Source organism: Mirounga angustirostris, unplaced genomic scaffold (assembly GCF_029215605.1).
Source record: "Mirounga angustirostris isolate CCGP_5_RB_7025 unplaced genomic scaffold, mMirAng1.0.hap1 SCAF_14, whole genome shotgun sequence".
In the NCBI taxonomy this organism is placed as follows: Eukaryota; Metazoa; Chordata; class Mammalia; order Carnivora; family Phocidae; genus Mirounga; species Mirounga angustirostris.
The window spans coordinates 76,442,811-76,468,280 of NW_026991722.1; the positions used below are offsets into that span (position 1 = coordinate 76,442,811).

The following is a 25,470-nucleotide window of genomic DNA, read 5'->3' on the forward strand; positions in this document are numbered from 1 at the left end:
TTAAAGGTGTATTTCTTAAGTGGGGGGGTAAGATCACTAAATTTATTTTAAATAACAGATATATATATTTTTTAATTTTATTTATATATTCAAAATTTCTACCCAAAATATCTATACCTTTTGAATATATATTTAATAAAAAATGTAATTCCTTATTATTCCAGTCCTGAAAAGCAGACCAAGATCATTATCCCTACTGCTGATAAACACTTAGTGGTTTCTTTAGGGATGGCATCATTGCATAACTAAAGTATTCCCAGTATGCGGTGTGAATAGCCCAAGTGCTTCACATTTTTAGGAACACTGTAAGCCGATACACAAACTAGGCTCTGGGTGATGCTGTAGTTATCTCTGCCTCCAGGAGCTGCTGATTAATGTTTAGGGAGACTAACGCCTAGAGCAGGGGCTCTTAATGGAGGCGAGGGAGGTGGGGGTGGGTAGAGATTGCCTCCCAGGGGACATTTGGCAATGCCTACACACAGTTTTGGCAGCTAGAAGTATAGAGGTACTACCGAGGTATACCGGCATCTGGTGGGTGGAGGCCAGGAACGCTGCTAAATAGCCTACAATGCCTCACAGCTGAGACGCACCTGGCCAAGATGGAGAAACCCTGCTCTACAGTAACCATTAGATTCAAGTGCATGCAATAAGCCTAACTCCTGCCACCTGACACTGTGTGTGTGACAATGAACCCTCCCATAAGGGATATAGAAAGTCCCAGCTGGCAAAATCTGTCAATCCTCAGAACTGTGCACAGGCGGGATTCTAATCATATGCTCAGTTAAAATACCAGTTTTACAGATGATTATTATGTACCAGAATTCTGATAGAATGTAAACTCAAGGGTGCAGACTTACACTCAGTCATCTTTATATCTTCTACTCTAAAATCTCAGTATAATTTGAATTGTTTCTCCTGAAATAAGGCACAGAGTACAGCACCTAGCATGTTGTAAGCACTCAATAACATTAGTTAATATTATTTGAAATAAAAATTTTTTTTTCATATTTATTGTATACTCTGCCAATATAGTTGACAACTATTTTATTCCTTTAATATGTATCCCATGCACATAACCTGGCACATAATAGCTGCTCAATAAATATTTATTGAATGAGCAAATGACTAAAATGCTACCTGATAGTACACATACAGCCCTCCCCCCCAACAAAACAAAACAAAACCAACAACAGAAAGCAACAGATATAATGAGGAACCACTTCCAAACACATTCCCAGGTCAGCACTTCTATCTGAGACTCCAGACCTCCTCTTCCTTTGGTCAACATCAACAAGATAGCTGAAATCAGTGGTATTCAAACTTTGAGTACAAAATCAGAGATTAATTCTAAACCCATGGCCTATAACTGTCAGCTATGTTGGGCAAGAACATGAATATGCACCCAGTGACTACTCAACAGAAAGTACCAATGACCATGGCTGACATTAAGTATTTCTAAGAAAGATGAGAAATGCTGCATCTTTTGTGCCACTGAATCTTGCCCTTCCCGTCAATTCCTACTCACAGCTGTGCCTGACTAATTAAAACTGCCTGGAAACCTCGTCTATCACTTTGCTGGTTATTTCTTTTACTAAATCAAAAGACTCCACTTTAGGATTCAAATCCATCTGTCTCTCTCAGTCTGCAAAGAACAAATGTTCAGAAAAACTAACCAAATAGCTAAAATTAAATGTACCTTTCCTAGCTAAGACTTAATATATTGTTGGAGGCAGGGAATAAGGAATATAAGGATATACTACTAAAAAGAGGGTAATACAAAACTTACCCACATAGATACTTACATATTCATCTCCTATCTTAGCAAATCAGAGACAAATACAGAAACTACTGGCTAAAATGGATTTACATCTAAAAACAAAACTTTCTGGTGAAATTAACACCTATCAAACATTGCTCAAAATAATTAATACGACTATCAACCCCAAAGGTTTGCTCATACATTTTTCCTTTCATTTGGACTTTAGAAAGCCTAAATTGATTCATAACCTATAGTTTCACTTTAGATATCTGAAATATACAGGTTTCATTGCTGAGCTACTGGTCCTGTCCCATGTTCAGAAAAACATAAGAAAAAAAAATCTAGGGCGCCTAGGTGGCTCATTCGGTTAAGCGACTGCCTTTGGCTCAGGTCATGATCCCAATTATTAAAGCAAAATACATAAAATCCCCCTCTGCTTTTACTATCACTTCTGAGTTATAAAGTCCCTGCCTAGAAATGATACAGGATGAACACATGGAAATATTCTACAACAATGAAAAAGACATAGTGCACTATGGATTTCAACAGCTACAAGTTGCTCCTTTTTTAATTTTTGCTGCCAACACCACATATACCAAATTATACCATGTTATTATACCTATGCTCTGAAATGTCACAAAATATCTAAAGTTCAATTTCTCTTTCCAATATGATTTTTTACCAAAAGAATTGATTTTTGGGGTGCCTGGATGGCTCAGCCAGTTAAGCATCTGCCTTCAGCTCAGGTCATGATCCCAGGGTCCTGGGATGAAACCCAGCATCGGCATTGCATCAGCCTCTGTTCAGCAGGGAGTCTGCTTCTCCCTCTGCGCTCCCCCCAACCCCCGCTCATGCTTGTACCCTCTCTCTCTCTGAAACAAATAAAATCTTAAAAAAACACACACAAAGGAATTCATTTTTTTTTTTAAGATTTTATTTATTTATTTGACAGAGAGAGACACAGCGAGAGACGGAACACGAGCAGGGGGAGTGGGAGAGGGAGAAGCAGGCTTCCCGCTGAGCAGGGAGCCCAATTCAGGGCTCAATCCCAGGACCCTGGGATCATGTCCTGAGCCAAGGCAGACGCTTAACAACTGAGCCACCCAGGCGCCCCAAGGAATTCATTCTTTAGTAAGCAATGTAACAGACAACAAAATGAAGCATAAAGCATAATCAAAACATTTTACATCTTGGAAAGTTATTTCAAAAACACTAATTTACCACATTGATGCACATTTAACTTACAATACTGTATATTACTGGGAGGTTACTGAATAAATGAAAAATGAGGTTCCTTCTTTTTTTTTCAAAATCTGTAACTGCAATTTTATAATTGCATTAAAACTCTTCAAACTAGGGCGCCTGGGTGGCTCAGTTGGTTAAGCGACTGCCTTCGGCTCAGGTCATGATCCTGGAGTCCCGGGATCGAGTCCCGCATCGGGCTCCCTGCTCGGCAGGGAGTCTGCTTCTCCCTCTGACCCTCCTCCCTCTCATGCTCTCTGTCTCTCATTCTCTCTGTCTCAAATAAATAAATAAAATCTTTAAAAAAAAAAAAAACTCTTCAAACTACGGTAAAATCACCTCCTAAGACATATATCAATTGGTTTTTTTTTAATTGCACTAGAAACGTGTTCTTTCAAACATAAAAGAAAATAAATTCCACCAACTAAGGCTTAAAAATATTTTTGTTACATGGATTTATTGTAAAGGGTTCAACTCATATCCCCGATGTCCCAGAGCACATAGGTAGCTGGTGATATTGACATTCTCCCAAATTTTTTGACAATACTAATATTTTGACAAATACTACTGAATTCTATTTATAAATAAATAAAATAAAACAGTATTCTTCAAATTCAATTCGACAAGCTTCATTTATGATGTGGATTCTGATGTACAAAGTATTAATAAGCACTGTGAGGATTTAGAAACATTTGATATACCAAGATACTGAACATTGTTTTATTAGAGAAAAATTGGAATCAACCTAAAATGTCTATCTATAGGAGAAAGGCTAAATAATCTCTGAGGAAGTTTCAAAGAATGAGACTAAACAATTCATATATATATAATATAGTTACACATAATTCATATTCATCTACATATAATTCATATACATACACACATGAATCAAGGTCTAAGATATACTGAGTAGGAAAAAACAAGTTGCAGAAACATGCATATAACAACATTGATGTTTAAAAAGACAATACTAGGGATACCTGGATGGCTGTCAGATAAGCTTCCTACTCTTTGATTTCAGCAGGGGTCATGATCTCAGGGGTGTGAGATGGAGCCTGGCATCGGCCTCTGTACTCAGCGGGGAGTCTGCTTCTCTCCCTCTCTCTCTTCGTCTCCCTCTCCCTCTCCCCCTGCTCATGCATGCTCTCTCTCTCTAAAATAAATAAATAAATTGTAAAAATAAATAAATAAAATCAAAAGACAATACTATATATATTCTATGGTGACATCTTCAGGCTTTGTGACTAAACAAGCTAAGGATTGAAATGAACATGCCTATAGGAGGCCAACTGCCACGGGGGGGGACAATGGAATGGGATTTGAACAGGCCTGAATATGAATTCTAAATCTCTCTCCATAAGGACTCCTGAGGCAAGTCTGTAGAATCACTTAACAAATTTTTGTAATAAATTTTGATTTCCATTTACTTAGAGTTGTCACTCTGGGGAAAACATAAATTTTTTAAAAGCATTTCCAACTATTAAAAGTTTTCAATCTATTAAGAGATTTAAGGAGAAAAATCAACAACAACTATTGAAATATCCTACAATGTCCTATTTCTTTTTAAAGATTTTATTTATTTATTTGATAGAGCACAAGTCGGGGGAGTGGCAGAGGGAGAGGGAGAAGCAGGCTCCCCACTGAGCAGGGAGCCATATGCGGGGCTCAGTCCCAGGACCCTGGGATCATGACCTAAGCCAAAGGCAGACGCTTAACCAACTGAGCCACCCAGGCGCCCCTGCAATGTCCTATTTTAGTGAAACAAAGCTGTACACCAAAAACTGCAGGGATATTATAACTGGTCCTGTGATTTCTGAAACAACTTGGATAATGTTAAGCACAAAGAATATGGCCTAGTAAACAGCCTCACTGTAAGAAACCTAAATAAGACAAGGTGCCTTAAAAAATGGAACTCTAGGATTGGAAATAACCTAATAACAAAGCCAGGTAATTTAAATAAACACTACACCGAACATGGGGCTCGAGCTCATGACCTGGAGATCAAGAGTCACATCCTCTACCAACTGAGCAGGAAAGGTGCCCCCTCATTTTTGAAAATAGGAGATAAGGAGATAGGGAATACATATTCCTAAATAAAAGCTTTCCTACTAGAAACAGGTTATCAATTATTCGGATTAGTATTTCACACATGGGCAATGGTAAGGTCCATGGCAAAATGGAGAATGCAGGTCCCTCCTAGACACATTCAAATTCAAGTATTTTTGAAAACTCTGCATGCCAAACAAAAACTATCTGTGGGTTGAACTCTGCCTCCTGACTATAGTTTATAATCCTTGTGGGCTCAAATTCTTCATACCTCAGTTTCTTTTTCCATAAATATATACATTATATAAAACATATATTTATATTTTCATGGGGGGGACAAGTACTACATTTTTAACTCTCTTGTCAATTAAACTGCAATAAAGCTGAAAAAAAATCTGATGATAAATCAGCTGGCATCTGTCAAGAAGGTGCCTTGAAAAATGAAACTCTAGGATTGGGATAACCTAGTGACTGAAATACAAAGCCAGGTAAATTTGAGGAATTTACTTATACTTCAGTTACCCACCACTAACCATCAATAATGCAGACTGATATTAGGAATAATATCAGACCCCTAGTGGATAGAACTTGGGCTATGATCCACAACCTTCCTTCTATTCCAACATAGCTGAGAGATAAATCACACTCTCCAGTCACGGTGGTTCCCTAAGGCAGTGATACTCAGGGCAGAAGGAGAGGGGGCCCCATGGCAGGTGTTAAGAATTGCTGATTTCAAACATAAGGACAGTATGTTGGCCCAAGACTTATTTGCTCACATGCCAACTGCTTGCCATATGAACTATAAACACATTCCATTTATATGGATGACGTATAATAGGACAATACACAGAATTCCCTGTTTGAGCTGTTACAGGCTGTCACCTTATTGGCTCTGCCAAGTTCTTGTCCAGGCTTGAGCAGAAACAGTTCCTTCTTAGTTTGGACAGAGATTAAATGGTGGGGCACAGTCACATGAAGGTTGAAAGTTTTAAAGACCAAGCATTCTAACTGCAGGGAAAAACTTTTTTTTTTTTTCCAGTTTTTTTTTTTTATTCACTCAAAGCACTGCAGCACAAAGAAAAGTTATGATTGCTTTGACATTAAGAAATAAACAGGATTGGGATGCCTGGGTGGCTCAGTCGGTTGAGCGTCTGCCTTCGGCTCGGGTCATGATCCCAGGGTCCTGGGATCGAGTCCCGCATCGGGCTCCCTGCTCCGCGGGGAGCCTGTTTCTCCCTCTGCCTCTGCCTCTCTCTCTATCTCTCATGAATAAATAAATAAAATCTTAAAAAAAAAAAAAAAAAGAAATAAACAGGATTAACACAAGTGTTCTACAAGGAGATGCATTAGGAGGGCTATATATTTTATCTCAGTGACCCTGGCATCTTTCTATTTTTGTAAGCAATCTCTAAAACAATAGTTAAGGAACTCATCAATTTTATGGTTGAGAAAAATAAGCTACCAAGCAATTCCAGTACGTCCTTGAAATAGGTTTTGTGACGCTACTTGAATGTTGTATCAAACAGAACTATGGATCAAAAACTTAAAACTTGGGGGGTGCCTAGGTGGCTCAGTCGGTTAAGTGTCTGCCTTCGGCTCAGGTCATGATCCCAGGGTCCTGGGATTGAGCCTGTGCTTGGGCTCCACGCTCAGCAGGGAATCTGCTTGAGGATTCTCTCTCTCCCTCTACCTCTGTCCCTCCCCCCACTCGTGTACACATATGCACATGTACTCTCTCTGGAACAAATAAATAAATCTTTAAAAATAAATTAAAATAAAATCTTAAAAAAAACTTAAAATTTATATGCACTAAAACGTTAGGAAGAACATAATCCTGGTGTTTAAGTGCGCACATATATGTTTTATATATAAATACATGGCTGTATACATACCGTGTATTTATAGAAGGGGGAGAGAAGTGGAACCGATTTAAAATCTTTACAATGGAGGATTATGATTTTTAATCTTCTTCTTTTTTTTTGTCTTTATTTTCCAGGCTGAGTATAATAAATATAAATTGCCTTTGAATGGGATGGGGGTAAAATATCATGGGGAAAAATACTTAAAATGTAACAGTAGGTGAATAAAAGAGGCTACAAAACAAAAAACATTTTTACTACTTTTTAAAAAACTACACAGAGAGAGACCTAGCATGAAATACTCTAAGATCAACATTTTAAAAATTTGCCACATGATATTTCCATGTCAAGTTATTCACCAGTGAAGAGTCTAATTGGCAAAGATAAGCCATGCTTCTGGGGGTAGAAGTCAGATACATCTAGCTTCGCTTCTCTCCCGTTGTTATATGAATCTCAACTTATCCATGCTGGGAACAGATGGCAAAAGAAATTGGCCCAGAATTCAGCTGTGGCAGTACAAACATGGTGGTCAGCAGGAAATACATTATTCTTAATTTTAACCTTTTCCTGGAAACAGCGCCTGGAGCGTTACGAGTAAAAAAATGGGGAGCAAGTGTAGGAGGATTTTATTTTCGGTAAGGGCTGAGAGCAAAGGAGAAAAACCAATTTGATTAAAGGAGACTACCTAATTCTAGAAAAGCAATAGATTATGCTGGTAATACCTCAAATAATTTTATATTTCTGAAAATTTTTGTTTTTTGGAAAGGCAACTGGAAACAAAAATAGCACTTTTTCTTTTGGTATCAGATGTCTTATTAGACTTAAACCCCAAAATAAACACGCCATTCTAACAACATACTAAAAGGAGGAAAGTCAGAATCATTTCTGAGGAAATAGCATATGTTATTAGAAAAAATGTCATTTTGTGTAACATTCCTTGTTTGGGTTTTACTGATTTGGGGAGCAGCACTGTCATATTCCCATAAGCTTCTAAGCAGTCTAATGCAAATTCCAGAATTTGCTTCTTGGAGGTTTAATTTTGTTTTTCTTTATTAAGGATATGAAGCCAATGAAGTAAAAGAGGAACCCCCCAATCTCTCAGTATATTTTTATCTAATCAACTTTATGCTTTAGTCTTCTTGGATGAATTCGTTTTTCTAGGCTTCAAAGGAATCAAACTTCTTTACTGTGTCCCTCAAGTGAATAAGACTTTATTTCATCATAATAAAAAACGATTCAATTTTAAAAGCTTAAAACTGCCAGCAAGACACACTCTAAATTTGTATTCTCCATATACGGTTTGCTCTGATTTCTGATACCAATACTTTTGGCCACACATTACACCACCCTTTGTTCTCCTGGTTATGAGACCTTTCAGACAGAGGGCTGGGTCAATTCTTTTCGGCTCATATAGCTAGCTCAGTCAATTAGAATCAAATACTATTAGAACCAAATACTAAGCTGTAGTTTGATCTACATTAAGAGCCTTTTAGTCTCTGTAAGAAGGAGCTCGACTCTGTGTCAGAAATCCAACTGAGTGTGAAAGGCAACATAAATCATCACCTTCATTAATCGACCACCTCATTTCATATTCCAGCCATCAGTCCAGCGTGGGTAAGGGTTTATTTTCTGTATCCTGCAGATCTAAAAGATCTGTACCTGGCTTTCTGTGCAGATGCATCAAGCAGGCAGCCATGCACACCCGCCCTGCCTTGCTTTATTAGTGTTTACAGAGAATTCAAATCTCTGGAGTCCAAAGTAATAACAAGTTTACTCTAAGAGGGGTCCTCAGTGCACGAAGGACAGCCCTCACCATCAGCTCTGACTCTATCGCTTCTTACCAAATATGCCAGGGTGGGGTTAGTTTTCATGTCTGCTGGGACACAGATAAGGGTGTACAGCTGGCCCTCCTTCTGCTATCTCAGTATACAGCTCACAACACCATGGAGATCTTCTCAAGGTAACCAATTTAAATAATCTTTTAATAGTAAAACAAACAAACAAACAAACAGGTAAGTAGTGTGGGAAAGAGGTGCATTTAAATAAATACCCCAACAAAGACAACTGTGGAGATTTCTAGCTCTATGAACTATTTGTAGTGGCTGGATACAAACGAATCTCATTCTTTAATAAACAAATTTCTAGGCAAGAGGGTAGAAGTGAAAGGTTTTAATTTAGTGTGTTTAGTTGGTTTTCTCCCCCATTACAGCTACAGATAAATCATGAAAGCTCGTAACAGTATTTTTATAGTTTTTACACTACACTGCCTGACTTCAATTCTGCCAATGTGCGAGAAAGATAACCATTACTAAGGACATATGCACCTACTCAGTCATGTGTCTTAGCAGATAAAATACCACTCAAAGTGTTTAAGAGGCAGAAATTCTAATCCAAGGCATTTTGGCCACTAATCTTTCTGTTCCTCACCTTCCTAGTCTTGAAATCACAGAATGACCCATATGTAGTTACCTTGCAGAAATGTGAATAAAGTACATGCCTATCATGCCCATTCTCTCACGTATCAGCGCTTTAGTTCAATCTGACAAATATTAAGCACACATACCACACTGAGTAGTGACAAGACCGAGCAGCTCTCATTCACAAATGTACATGCAGTTATGAAGAAATTGAGAATGTTCTCCATTAAGAAACTTTGTTTTATTTTACAGAATGCCTAGCTCTTAAAATATATCAGGGTGTATGTCATAGTTTCAATATGACTTGGAGACAGGAAATAACATAAGACATAATATCAATAAACATAAGACATCTGTTTAGTTTGGGTCACATTAGGTCCCTTAAAAGTAAAATCACGGGGGCGCCTGGGTGGCTCAGTTGGTTAAGCGACTGCCTTCGGCTCAGGTCATGATCCTGGAGTCCCGGGATCGAGTCCCGCATCAGGCAACCTGCTCAGCAGGGAGTCTGCTTCTCCCTCTCCCCTCCCTCTTCTTGTGCACTCTCTCTCTCAAATAAATAAATAAAATCTTAAAAAAAAAAAAAGGTAAAAACACGGAAAAAGGAAAACAAATAATCCAAAATAAGATCATGAGGTATGTACAACCCTTGCTAACCGAGGGGCTGAAATCAACTATTTAAATATATTATTCATCATAGCCCTCCTAAGTAATGGAAAAGCTGAAAACAGGAGGCTTGGAACAGAAACATCCAAGAAAAAAAAAAAAGTTAGAAAAGTGAATTACTGTCACTGAATATTAGATTACACAGAAAAGAAAAAGCTTGAAAATATGTTTTGGGCAGATTTTACTTTGTGAAGTTGCTGAGGATGTTATTTTTGTTTGTAGATGGTATAGAGATATATAGTTTCTATTTGCACAGAAACTACACGTTATGGTAAGGCTGTGTTCAAGCTGGTCTTTTACTTCTTCATTTCTTTCTGCTATTTACTTGCATCCACTCAAATGTGTAAGATAGAATAACACTGAGAAACTCGGAGGAAAGGATGATAGGAAATGGGCATCAGAAATCTCTGGGCTGCCCAACTACAATTTGGGGCAAGAAACCTATCTCTTCCCCACTAGTCTGAGGTAGGTTTATAAAATTCCCCAATACAAAATTCATTTAGATTCACCTTAATCATAAGAAATACATTCAAAGTGCCACTTTTTGGACTGTGTTGTGAAATTTGAACAGGATGGGTAATAAGAGAAGAAAGGGGAGAAAAACACACACTTTGGGAACATTTAACATCTTGCAATCAAATACTAAGAACCAAAAATCTTTGATGGTTCCTTGCTACAGAAACTTAACCTACCTGCCAGTCTCTCTAATATCCAAGAGCACAGTTAAATAAATAAGAATCTAAACTAATCAACAGTAACGCGAAGCCAGGTAGCTGTACTGTCCCTTCTGCCCATGCTTTGTGGCCTCCTGTCTTCTTTTATTTAATCCAGATAATCTTTCTCTATCCTTTATTTCTTCATGAAATGAGGTATCTTTACATAAGAGCTCTGCTTTTCCTTATTGTGGTCTAAAAGCTTTGCTCAATTTATTTTTTTTACGATTATTTATTTATTTATTTGAGAGAGAGAGAGAGAGAGAGAGCGCGCGCGAGAGCATGCACAAGCAGGGGGAGGGGCAGAGGAAGAAGGAAAAGCATACTCCCCACTGAGCAGGGAAGCCTGACATGGGGCTCAATCCCAGGAACCCAAGATCATGACCTGAGCTGAATGCAAAAGCCTAACCAAATGAGCCACCCCAGCTTTGCTCAATTTACTGATTTATTTCAGAGAGAGAGAGGAAGAAAACCTACAAGCAGGAGAGGGAGAGAGAGAATCTCAAGCTGACTCCCCGCTGAGTGTGCAGCCCGACACAGGGCTTGATCTCATGACCCTGAGATCACAACCTGAGCAGAAACCAAGAGTTGGACCCTTAACCAACTGTGCCACCCAGCTGCACCCTCAATTCATTTTTTTAAGTAAACTCTACACCCAATGTGGGGCTTGAACTCACAATTCTGAGATCAAGAATCCTGTCCTCTACCGACTGAGCCAGCCAGGCACCCCAAGAGCTCTGCTCAATTTTTACAGCAAACCCTTCAGAAGCAGAAGTTTTTGAAGGAAGAAAGCTCTACTTCTCTAGTTTATGATACCAAATTGCTTCTGTCATACAACTGGATTTTTCTTTGCCTTCTCAGAAGACCAGAACTTCATTTCCCCTTCAGAGTAAAGAAACTGGGCTATAGTATGAAAAAGCACATAAAGCATTTTCTGATTAATTGCATCTTTTACATATCTAAAAATGTATCTAATATTAACATTAGTTTGAAGGTTTATTTTTAGACAAACTGGATTGTGTGTGAATTTATTTTAGAAACTAAGAAGGAAATAACTATCATTATAGTCCTATGAGGACAGGAAGTTAGAGGTTTCTCAGAAAAGGTTTCATGTCTATTTTATTAACATTTCAAATCCTAGACAGACAAAAACTAGCTGTAATCACTCAGATATAAAGGCAAGTTGGAGAAGTTGGCTTTAAAAGTCATTAAAACAGGGGCACCTGGGTGGCTCAGTTGGTTAGGCGACTGTCTTCAGCTCAGGTCATGATCCTGGAGTCCTGGGATCGAGTCCCACACTGGGCTCCCTGCTCAGCGGGGAGTCTGCTTCTCCCTCTGACCCTCCTCCTTCACATGCTCTCTCTCCCAAATAAATAAATAAAATCTTTAAAAAAAAATAAAAAATAAAAGTCATTAAAACATTAGCATCACCTTGCCTCCTTCATGGCTATTAAACACATTTCTAAGGCATAAAGAAGAAAGTAGGGATGGAGAGGGACAGCAAGGAGGGAGGTGCATGATCCAACCCAGTACAGAGCTGAACTTCATACAGGACATCTCTACTAAAATACACAGAGCCCCCCAGGGATTTGGCCATAACACAGCCATGTTACAAGAATTTTCTCTGCTCTATTCAGACACTTGAAACACAGGAAGCAAAGGAGAACATTTTTGTTTCAACTCTGAATCTGAGTTTTAAACACACAGAGAATAATTCTAATTGATCCTCAAAAACTCGACAGTAGAAACATGCAAGGCTCATGATAAGACCTTATGTGCAGGGAAGAAAACTTCAGAATTCCTACCAGAACTCAGTTGTCAAAAGGCTGGAAGCATCACTGTTTTCACGTTAGCAAACACCCGTAACAAGGACACTTCAAGTCCTTGCCTTAGCCCAGACCAAAACAGAATGACAACTCTATGGGAATAAGCAGAAGGATTTCATAAGAACTAACAACACAACTGGAGAGCCCCCTGACTAGTAGCCACCATTACCAGGTTAAAACTATGCTGACCTCTCTAGCAATGCTATCTTGACAGCTCTGCAGTTCCAAGGAGGAGCCCATGGCTTCATTTCAGTCAAGGGGCAACTTAAGAACAAGTGAGGGATTCTTACTAGGTACGTTTCTAAGTTAATGGATATTTCATCAAACCTGTACTATTTCCCTAAATTCTAAATATGCTACCTGAGAGAAGAGGCTCTCAAATTATTAACCACCCACACACTATGTAGTTTTCATCATCTCTCTCACAGAAAAACATGCCATTAAAAGAGTGCCAGTTTCTTATTTGTCTTTCATACTTTCCAAAATGTGGCTCTTCCTTGGGTTTCAACAATGACTGCTGAACAGAGATAAACGGAGTTATTTTAAGAAACTACAACTAGATCCTTTCATGCGTCAAAGCAAAATCCCAAAATAAATTCTAAACTTTGAAAAGTTGGCTAAAAGAATCTTCATTTCCTGTCCCCCTAGGATCCACCTGCTTGCTAATGTGATTACAGAAATATAACTTTTAAAATGCGAAGGGTAATTTTAATCTCATCAGCCAGCATTTGCCAAAATGTAATATGCACTCAACAGGATTAAAAATAGTGGTTCTTTTTCTTAAAGTTCTTCAGCCTGGCTCCTAAGAGACAGAAAGAGGGGAAAGCCTGGCTATGTAAACCAAATGCTCCTATTAAAACTTTGAGCAACACTTTGAATCACTTATTATTTTGAGTCATCACTACAAAACTACTTGCTCTCCACCATGCTATATGCTGGTTACGTCAAATCCTGGTTCAGTTTCAAACTTCTTAGATATTAAGAATTTAAGCTTTGGGGCGCCTGGCTGGCTCGCGCTAAAGCATGCAACTCTTGACCTCCAAGTCGTGAGTTCCAGCCCCACGTTGGGTGTAAGAGTTTTAAAAAAAATTATAAAGAATTTGAGCCTTGTAGAAATAAAAACGAGGCTGAAAACAAAGGAATCCTGCCCTACAGAGCAAATATTTATTCTGTATCTAAATAAGCAGATTAGGGATGTACCAAATGGGATTTAAAAAAAATAAAATGTGCCATTCCTTTTCATTATGAGGATAAAGATTTATCCCCTTATGTGTATGGTATCACACAGAGGTGTATGGTATCACCAAACAAAAACAATTCATTCAGATTTCTCTTTCAAATAATTTTCTAAATTCACCAAATTGAAATCTAGTAAGTCAAAAGGACCTCATTTCTAAGGATTCTTGGATTGTAAACAGAATTTTTATATTTTTAAAGATTTTATTTATTTATTTGACAGAGAGGGACACAACGAGAGAGGGAACACAAGCAGGGGAAGCGAGAGAGGGAGAAGCAGGCTTCCTGCAGAGCAGGAAGCCTGATGTGGGGCTTGATCCCAGGACCCTGGGATCATGACCTGAGCCGAAGGCAGACGCTTAACGACTGAGCCACCCAGGCGCCCCTTAAACAGAATTTTTAAAGGGACACCATTTCAGGACAGTCACTTGGCTCAGTCAATGACCTTTATCCTTAAACAGGGAGTGGCAATTTCATGATCTTGAGTAGTATGAAAAATATGTCCCTTAAACCTGTAAACACCACAGTCAGCTAATGGCTTTTGACAGTCTATATTTATTGTATCAAATATAAGCTCAACTACATTTGATTTGATTAAAAAATCAGGACAAGCTACTCTAATTCCAAAGAAGAGCCAAGGATTACTGAAAATGAAAGGGCCACTGTATGTGGCTCTAAAACTGTATTAAAATGGGAATGCCAAGTAACATTACAACCATGTACTTTCCAAATGCTACATGACATGAGAAAACTGACAAAACCTGAGTGCTTTTCAACACATCTTTCCCTTTTCTTATCCAAGAAGATAAAATATAAACACTGATATAATATATTCAAATATTTATGGATATGGCTAGCTACCAAAGAGTTTATGTTCCTCCAACTTTGCACAGCTGAGGGTATCACTAGCACATTAAATGTTACAAAGTAACTTCAAGAATCAGTGCAAATATGTGTTACATTTCTACTGCGTGTAAATCTCTCTTCAAAACACAGGCTAAGTTTAAAAAGGAAAAAAAAAAACTGAGTTGCTTATATTTGAAAACCAGCACTACCAGTTTTAATCACCTCATTTCTATAAAACAGTATGTCATCTACCTGCCACTCAGACATCTAGCATCCTTACCCAAGAAAATGCAAATTTTTACGACACGAGGAAGCTATTGGTTTTGAGAGCTTTCTCTGTGCCAAACACTGCGTTAGCTATTCCATACCAGTGCTTCTCAAACTGTCTGTGGCAAAGAACTGGGTTTGGGGTTTTTTTTTCCTAACCCACTGCAGAACAAAACTTTTGTAAAATACAATAAAAAAAAGTTACTACAAAAATAATGTGGGAAAAAAAGACACAAACTACAAATCCCAAGTCTTACTATGTTCAACAAATGTAAAATTAGTCTGGCAAACTGTTATGAAGTTTCTAAATGCTTCACTCTCAATTTCTGTACTTACCTTGTCATTACGGGTTCATGGTATGCAGACCACACTTTGAATAGCACTGCCCTATATGCAAACTATTTATTTTCCAAAGTACTTTTAAGAGCCTCCAACTCTTACTGTTGACCGCAATAGGCTAAAAGGAACACAGTGCCCTCTGAAAAAAAGCTGGATTAAGTGATCTTAAGATCCTTTCAGCCCCACCAACTGTATGACTCTGAATGCTGAATATGTGATGTGACTGGTAAGTAGAATCCTCATTGCCTAATGACAGCCATTTTTGTCACACACACGGAGTGACTGAAAGAGGAAAGGCGATAAAAAGACAGGAGAATAAGCTCAGAGGAAAGGAATGAGAATTTAACTGGGACGCAAACTCCCAAAGCGGGGAGATGTGGGTGAGCAAGAGGGAAGAAACGCCGACTGCAAGAGCATTCACTTGGGAGCATTCAGGGTGGGAGTTCTCCTACCAGTTTCCGAAAATCAAACATAGTGATCATTAAATCTAAGTCATGAAAAAAAGGTTTAAATATCTTATAACCAAGAAATGGAAGTTCTGGCAGGTGGCAGAGTTGGGCTAAAAGTTTCGAGATGTGTCAATGCTAAAGCCTAGAGGGTTAACCTCTAGGCTCATTCACACATCCCCTGAAGACTCCTGCATTTTACAGTTCCAGTTTCTCTGTCACTGACTCAGTATACTATCCTTCTGTAAATCCCAAAGGGTACCATATTCTGTATGGCCCCACATGTTAACACGCATTCTAAAAACAACAGGCAAAAGAAAGAGCCATGTAATATAGCACTTTATACACTTTAAAAGCCAATCCTGTGCAAAATATGTATTTATCGTTTAAGTGCCTGTTTAACTCCAGAACCAGGAAGGGTGACATTTCCGCACCAAACTGAACAACTCAGAGAAAGATAAATCTGTAGGGTCAGAATTTGGGAGCACTCTTCTAGTTAACACTGTATGTCCTCCCAATTATGTGGAATTACCACATAGCCTTGCAACCAGAGAACCTTTGAACTAAAAGTCCTCGGTCCCCTTTGACATGGTACTTGAAGTATCTATCTGTACTCTCTGGAACTGTGCTAAGTATGTAACTACGCATCTAAAAGGATTCATTATTTTAGTAATTTCAAAGCTCTCCCACTGGTCTGCTAACAGAGTTAAAGCTGCCCTTGGCGATATGGCTGTTTTTGTTTTCTAATATGGCAAGTTTCTGATTATTTCATACTTTAAAAGTTTCAAAAATACCATCTCTATCACCTATGTGGACTGTTGCCTTATGGAAGCTCATTTTGTCCAGAGAGACAAGCAAAGGCCCTGAGGAAGGGAACCTTTGGGACCTGCCAGCCTGATCTATGATGAACACCAGAAGGCCAAAGTGGCTGCAGTAGAGGGAAGGGAAGAAGGGGACATGGCAGAAGCCTACGTCAGAGAGGGATCTGCTGTGCATCGGCTTGTATGTGCATCATCTACGTCTGGGGGACACGGACCAGCTAGTAACACTGGCTGCAGCTTGGGAGACAGGGCTAGGAAGAAGACCTTTCCCTGAATTTCCTTTTGTACCTTTGAAATCTTGAACCATATGTTGCTTTCCTAAAATTTTTTTTTTTAAGATTTTATTTATTTATTTATTTGAGAGAGAGAGAGAGAGAAACAGCATGAGAGGGGATAGGGTCAGAGGGAGAAACAGGCTCCCCGCTGAGCCAGGAGCCCGACGTGGGACTCGATCCCAGGACTCCGGGATCATGACCTGAGCTGAAGGCAGTCGCTTAACCAACTGAGCCACCCAGGCGCCCGCTTTCCTAAAATTTTTAATTAAATAAAGCACCTCTTGAAGGAAGGACTACACATATAACTTATGTATTCTATTACATGACAGGAAATAAGAACTTTATGCATATAAAAATGATCAAACAATGCTATCATTGTATACAGTTAGAGCATAGTTCTGAAGGCTCACATTCTGACTTAGCATAATCTTAGATGGTTATGTATGTGTGTTGTAGCCTACTGAGAAGAGTCTCACTATAAAAAACTATTTCTCTACTTTTTAAAGCTTTTCAACAGAATTGACTAAATATTCAACTAAATATCCAAATAGAGGATTGGGTAAATAAATCATTGAACATCCATATAATGAAATACCACGCAGACTTTAATATCTATGCAGGTATTAAAAACTATGTTCTCAACAATACTGAAAATGGAGAAATGTCCTCCAAATAGCATCAATGTTAAGTGAAAAGGGCAAGACACAAAATGTATATACAATGATCTTAATTGCCTAGAATATGCCTGTGTGTAAGTGTACATGCATACAAAAATGTCTGGAGGGCAATACATGAAAATATGAACTATACTTATCTCTAGGTGGTAGTAATATAAGTGATTTTATTTTCTTCTTTGCATTTTATTACATCTTGCAAATTTTCTAAAATTCTTTTTTTTTTTTTTTAAGATTTTATTTATTTGAGAGAGAGCAGGAGCAGGGTGGGGGGCAGAGCTAGAAGAAGCAGCAGACTCCCCGCTGAGCAGGGAGCCTAATGTGAGACTCAATCCCAGGACCCTGGGATCATGACCTGAGCTAAAGGCAGACACTTAACTGACTGAGCCACCCAGGCATCCCAAAGATTTTATGTAATTTCAACACCCAATATGGGGCTCAAACTCACAACCCCAAGATCAAGAGTCGTATGCTCTACTGAGTGACGCAGCCAGGCGCCCCAAGATTTTCTAAAATTCTAACATTTTAATTTAAAAAAATTTTTTTAAAGATTTTATTTATTTATTCATGAGAGAGAGAGAGAGGGGCAGGCTCCCCACTGAGCGGGGAGCCCAATGCGGGCTCGATCCCAGCACCCTGGGATCATGACCTGAGCCGAAGGCAGCCGCTTAACCATCTGAGCCACCCAGGTGCCCTAATTTAAAAATTTTAAAGTACTTTATAATGTTTTAAATAAATTATGCTAACAGCCTTAACATGCTAATCAGTAATTGATTATGCTAAATTCTATAAAATAACTTTGTGACAGTTTCAGTCCGCAAGGCACTGCCATTCCATAAAAGCTGATGAATGGACACATTTCACTGAAATCCCTGGAAAAAAAAAAACCTCTACATAGAAATGTTCAAAAGAAATACAATAAATACCAAGTTCAGTGCATGTGGCTGGCTCAGTCAGTAGGACATGCAACTCTTGATCGTGGGGTTGTGAGTTCGAGCCCCACGTTGGATACAGAGATTACTTAAAAATAACATCTTAAAAAAATAGTGCTCAAGTTCACTACCTAACCATAGAACAACCAAGTTAAACAAAAATTCAGTCGAATAAGGATTTTTAGAATAATGATCAAAGCAAGGTATTTTCGATTAACTCCATCTAATCTAGCTGTTTTCACAAAGCTCTCAGGAATTCATTATTCTCTATGCAAAATTTCTTAGGCTCTATACAAAATCAAGGTTTTTTTGTTTTTGTTTTTTTTAAGATTTTATGTATTTATTTGTCAGAAAGAAAGAAAGAGCACAAGCAGGGGGAGCGGCAGGCAGAGGGAAAAGCAGTTTCCCCACTGAGCAAGGAGCCCGACACGGGACTCAATCCCAGGACCCCAAGATCATGACCCAAGCCAAAGGCAGACGTTTAACTGACTGAGCCACCCAGGCGTTCCCAAAATCAAGGGTCTTAATGCCATATTGCTTATCCACATTCCAGCATTAACAACATTTATGACAACTGTTGTGATGTGTTCTCTCTTATCTAAAGTGTAAAGCAGGGGCGCCTGGGTGGCTCAGACGGTTGAGCGGCTGCCTTCGGCTCAGGTCATGATCCCAGGGTCCTGGGATCGAGCCCCACATCGGGCTCCCTGCTCGGAGGAGAGCCTGCTTCTCCCTCTCCCTCTGTCTGCCACCTGCCTACTTACGCTATCTCTGTTAAATAAATAAATAAATAAATAAATAAATAAATAAATAAATAAATAAATAAAATCTTTAAAATAAATAAAGTGTAAAGCATAACTGCAATTAAAATTCCTAAAGTCTCACCTACACTACTTTAGTTCATCAAAAATAACTACCTATTCTTATCTTATTCTCCATGAACCTATGTCCTCATGATATTATTTATTAAATCCCACCCTTTCAAATTTGTTCTAAATGCTCTTTTTAGCATTCAGTTCAATCCACATCTAATGTTTGAGCTATGTTAGTAGGTACACCATAATGTACACTAAGAAGTGGTTAACCTCCAAGAGATTATAATGTAGTAAGGGAGATCAAGCATGCAAATAAATAACTTTATAAGGCAGTGTAAGAAATAGAGAGGGTGGGTGCTTGGGTGGCTCAGTTGGTTGGGCGTCTGCCTTTGGCTCAGGTCATGATCTCAGGGTCCTGGGATGGAGTCCCACATCGGGATCCCTGCTCATCAGGGAGTCTGCTTCTCTCTCTCTCTCAAATAAATAAATTAAATTAAATTAAATTAAAAAAAAGAAATAGAGAGGGTGACAATTTCTAACCGTATGCATCATGAAAATTTCATGGAGGAGTGCCATTTGATCTGCATCTTGAAGGATAAAGACTAGGGTTCCAAAAGTGGAGTCTGGACTCCCCAGAGCAATGAAACCCTATGAGCCAAGACTGTAGGAAAGAATGTAGAAAGTGAGTTTGTGAAATATATTGTCCCTGGGGGGATAGAGAGTAATGAGCTAAAAGGCAGGAAAGGCAGAATGGAACCAAATCATAGCAACCTTGAATTATTATTTTAGTTCATAGGAAATGGGAAACCACTGAAGGTTTAGGCAAGGAGGTAACGTAACTGTTAGCTTTAGGAAGATTACTCTGGCAGCCATGTGTAGGCCTGGCTGTGTAGCTCTTATTTAAAATAGTAGCCATTGGGGCGCCTGGGTGGCTCAGTTGGTTAAGCGACTGCCTTCGGCTCAGGTCATGATCCTGGAGTCCCGGGATCGAGTCCCGCATCGGGCTCCCTGCTCGGCAGGGAGTCTGCTTCTCCCTCTGACCCTCCCAACCCTCCCCCCTCTCATGTGCTCTCTCTCTCAGTCTCTCTCTCTCAAATAAATAAATAAAATCTTTAAAAATAAATAAATAAAATAAAATAAAATAGTAGCCATTGGGGCGGCCTGGGTGGCTCAGTCGTTAAGCGTCTGCCTTCAGCTCAGGTCATGATCCCAGGGTCCTGGGATCGAGCCCCGCATCGGGCTCCCTGCTCCGCGGGAAGCCTGCTTCTCCCTCTCCCACTCCCCCTGCTTGTGTTCCCTCTCTCGCTGTGTCTCTCTCTGTCAAATAAATAAATAAAATCTTTAAATAAATAAATAAATAAATAGCAGATGTACAGTGGAAAATCACTCAGAACTAGAGTCCTAACCCTAGCACTAACTAATTACATGACCTTGGACAAATCATTGGCTTCTCTAAACTTTTTTCCTGAAATAATATCTCCTCTACTGCTTCATAGAACCACTGAATGGATGAAATGAAAATAGTGTAAATGAAAACCCCCAGAAGATTTGCAGGTCTTGTGGTCTCTGTCACAACCATTCAACTCTGCATTGCAGCATGAAGGCAAACAATACGTAAATTAATGAACTGGTTTTGTCTCAATAAAACTTTATTTATAAAAACAGACTGCTAGATATGACCCTGAGGGCCACAGTTTGCTGACCTCTGTATAAAGAAGTGCTGTCCAATAGAAATATGTTAGACATATATGGAATTTAATATTTTTCAGGAGCTACAATTAAAAAGGTAATTGGTAATAAAAAGGTGCGGGGGCGCACCTGGATGGCTCAGTCGGTTAAGTGTTCGACTCTTGATTTTGGCCCAGGTCATGACAATCTCAGGGTCATGAGATGGAGCCCTGGGTCGGGCTTTATGCTGGGCATGGAGCCTGCTTAAGATTCTCTCTCCCCCTCTGCCCCTCCCCCCACACCAGCTCCCTCTCTCTCTCAGATAGATAGATAATAAAAAATAAAAAGGTAAAAAAGGGGTGCCCGGCTGGCTCAGTCGGTAGAGCATGCAACCCTTGATCTTGAGGATATAAGTTCAAGTCCCACATTGGGTGTAGAGATTACTTAAAAATAAAATCTTTAAAAAAAAAGTAAGAAGAAAGAGATGAAATTGATTTTAATATATTTTAATTTAAATAATATATTTTACTTAATGCATTATCCAAAATATTTTCATTTCCATATTTAATCAATATAAAATATTGAGATCTTTTACATTCTTTTTTTACATGAAGTCTTCAGAATCTGATGTGTATTTTACACTTTTAGCACATTTCAATCCCAAGTAGCCACATTTCAAGTGAGCACAATGGCCACATGTGAGTAGTTGCTACCAATTGGAGAACACAGTTCTGGAGGCTATTTAAGTAAAACTTCTGAACTTTGACAATACAAACACAAAATAACAATTTGAACAATAAAAGAAACTAGAAGTATATAATTGTACTCTATAGAAAGATGAAAGCAAAATGAATCTAGGATTTTAAAAATGTTTCCCCTGGAATACCAACTATTACTGGTTGTGGCCACCTATTTAAAATGGCTCTTTAGGGGTGCCTGGGTGGCTCAGTCGTTAAGCGTCTGCCTTCGGCTCAGGTCATGATCCCAGGGACCTGGGATTGAGCCCCGCATAGGGCTCCTTGCTCGGCGGGAAGCCTGCTTCTCTCTCTCCCACTTACCCTGCTTGTGTTCTCTCTCTCGCTGTCTCTCTCTATCAAATAAATAATCTTTAAAATAAAATAAAATAAAATGGCTCTTTATTAGCAATGGAAGATCCTGATACAAAGTATATTAATGAATTTTTATTCACATAGCTTCAGTTGGCAAACATTCTCCCCAGACATGGGAAAAATCCAAATTATCTGGTGGGGGAAAAAAACTGTTCTATTTCAAAATAATTTCCTGTCATTTTTTAGTGGATATTTTATTGTCTTAAAAAACAGCTTCCCTGGGGCACCTGGGTGGGTCAGTCATTAAGCGTCTGCCTTCGGCTCGGGTCATGGACCCGAGATCCTGGGATCAAGTCCCACAATGGGCTCTTTGCTCAGTGGGAAGGCTGCTTCACCCTCTCCCACTGGCCCCCCTGCTTGTGTTCCTTCTCTTACTGTGTCTCTATCAAATAAATAAATAAATAAATCTTTAAAAAAAAATGTGGTCACTTTTATTTCAGAAAATTGCAAACTATGCTGGTCTTCAGCAAACTTGAACTAAAATAGGAGAGATGCTGGGAGAAAGAAAGGCTATCTCAGGGGCCCTTCATTTGCTTTTGATGAAGCCTGTCGACTCTTCTCAGATAACATTTGTAAATGTGTAAAATAAAATACCTGGGATTATAAACTCCAATTACAGTACACTGAAATACAGTTACCAAAATGCTCTACTTGTGCTATCAATAGAGGAGCTTCATTCTCACTATATTGAATAACAAGATCCATTATTTACCATAATTTCTAAGTGATGGTGAGCATAAACAATACTTCAAGATATGTCCAACATCTACAATATGACATGAAAATATCTATGATTTCAGGGGCGCCTGGGTGGCTCAGTAATTGGGCGTCTGCCTTCAGTTCAGGTCATGGTCCCAGGGTCCTAGGATCAAGCCCCGCATCACATCTGGCTCCCTGCTCCGCGGGAAGCCTGCTTCTCCCTCTCCCATTCCCCTTGCTTGTGTTCCTGCTCTTGTTATCTCTCTCTCTGTCAAATAAATAAATAAAATCTTTAAAAAAAAAAAAAGAAAGAAAGAAAATTTCTATGATTTCAACTGGTTGTACAAAGTCACAGGTTCTGCCAGTACTACTAGGATTCTACTATATTCATAATTGAAGGAAATGCTGAATTTCATCTAAGGTATGAGTAAATGAAGATAAAATTTTCCCCACTCTAGCTCACAGATCCCCTGAATTCTATAGATGGTGTCTGGATTCTATTTTCAGGTTCAGAACCCCTAAAGGAAAGGAAACTCCTTTATTATAAGCTCAAAACATGCTTCCTCCAAAGTTCCACATGTATATTTTTACCTTTCCACCCATATTGCTCCTTTCTAGATTAAATAAACCAGTAGTTGTCATTCAGCTACACCACGACTAGATGATCAGAAAGGAATCAGAATCAAGAAATAAAGAAGGTCATTCTTCTATTATGTACTACTGTTTTGATGAAAATATGTTGACACAGATTGTCCTTTAACATTCTTAATTATTTTATTTCAACAGTAAGAAAAGCAAACATATGAACAGAGATAGGAGATCCAGATTTTCTAGGCTGCCCTGTAGTTATATCTATTATATTAATCTTTGTTCGTTTGTAATCAGTAATGCAAACTATAAAGCACAAGGCAAATACAGTAAACACAGAAAAGATTCATTACAAATACAAGCTGAACGTTAATATTTTGTTGGTATAAAACCACTACTGAATGATGCTTCTGTAGTTATTAGAATTACTAAACCTATGATTTGCATAAAATGGTTTGCAAATTACGCATCTCCTTATCGTTAATCTAAAGTTGCTACAAACTGTGCTATGACCTAGTAATTCAGCCAACTGCAGGTTTCAGTAGAAACACGAGGGATTCAAGTGTGTCCACCCCAAGTGTCCCATCATGGAACGTTAATTATTCTACAATTCTACTTAATAGCACTTTATAAACTCAAAGCTCCTCAGAAATATTCAACATTATCAGGAGAGGAATCATACAGCAAGATAAAAATCCCCTTAAGTTATAAACTGTCAGTAGTAATGGATCGCAGAAACACACACTTTAATAACCACTACAAATATAAAATTTACAAAATTTTATTAAACAAATAACGTTAAACATTAAAAATGTTTTGGCCTCTGGGGCGCCTGGGTGGCTCAGTCGTTAAGTGTCTGCCTTCGGTTCAGGTCATGATCCCAGGGTCCTGGGATCGAGCCCCGCATTGCATGAGCCCCGCATCGCATCGGGCTCCCTGCTCGGCGGGAAGCCTGCTTCTCCCTCTCCTACTCCCCCTGCTTGTGTTCCCTCTCTCACTGTGTCTCTCTCTGTCAAATAAATAAATAAAATCTTTGAAAAAAAAATGTTTTGGCCTCCTCTAAACTGAAATTATCTTTAAAATAGCAGATGTGGAGGTGCCTGGGTGGCTCACTCGGTTGAGCATCTGACTCTTGATTTCGGCTTAGGTCATGATCTCAGAGTCCTGGGATCAAGCCCCAGGTCAGGCTCCCCACTCAGCGGGAAATCTGCTTATCTTCGCCTTCCTCTCGTCCTCCCCTCCTCACTCCCTCCTCCCCCGCTTGCACTGTCTCTAAAATAAATAAATAAATCTTTAAAAAAAATAAAATAAAATAGCAGATGTGGGGTGCCTAGCTGGCTCACTCAGTCAGTAAGTAGAGCATGCAACTCTTGATCTTAGGGTTATTTAAAAAAATAGCAGATGTGAGGAAAAAACAGTAAGATACAACAAGACAATTATAATACATCCATAAATTACTACGCAGCCATTAAAAATTATGTTTTCAGGGGCGCCTGGCTGGCTCAGTTGATAGAGCATATGACTCTTTTTTTTTTTTTTTTTAAGATTTTATTTATTTATTTGATAGAGAAAGAGCACAGGCAGGGGGAGTGGGAAAGGGAGAAGCAGGCTCCCTGTTGAGCAGGGAGCCTGATGTGGGGCTCGATCCCAGGGCCCTAGGATCATGAGTCGAAAGCTCAACTGACTGAGCCTCCAGGCACCCTGAGCATGTGACTCTTAATCACAGGGTTGTGAGTTCAAGCCCCATGCTGGGTGTAGAGATTACTTAAAAAAATAAAATGAATAAAATAAATTATGTTTTTAAATCTAATTTGACAAAATTGCTCCAAATAAGTGATTAAAGGATAAAATCTGTATATAGCATATAATCTCAATTTTGTTTATATATAAAAATATGAACTGAAGGAAACAGTAAAAAACTAATTAATTAATATAACTATTTCTGGATGGTACAATCAAAGAATATTTTTTCTCTTACACAATAGGTGTTTTCTCTATTTTCTACAACAGCTGTGTATTACTTCTTTATAAGCAAAAAAGTTCTGCATAACATAAAAATACAATCAACTTAATGTCATTTTTCATAGAGGTTAAAAAGAAATGTAGAATTACCCTTTATACTGGCATATAAGAGAGAAAATTTTAAGACAGTCTGTGTCTAAACAGTCTGCCTAACAACTACCATGCACTCTGAACACACTTCCGGGGCCAGTGTGTCTCTTCCCAGAGTGGG

The 25,470-nt window shown here is 38.8% G+C and overlaps 1 protein-coding gene across 6 annotated transcripts in view; it reads right to left on the minus strand.

Moving 5' to 3' along the window:
* The window catches only part of HECTD4 (HECT domain E3 ubiquitin protein ligase 4), a 192,843-nt gene that overhangs the window by 157,756 nt on the left and 9,617 nt on the right, over positions 1-25,470 (minus strand). The window contains exon 1 of one of the 6 annotated variants that reach the window (XM_045887622.3): positions 3,982-4,130. The exons of the other annotated variants lie outside the window; for them this stretch is intronic. The gene's annotated coding sequence lies outside the window, so the exon portion shown is untranslated. Of the gene's footprint in view, positions 1-3,981; positions 4,131-25,470 lie in introns of those variants that run through there. 6 annotated transcript variants of the gene reach the window in all.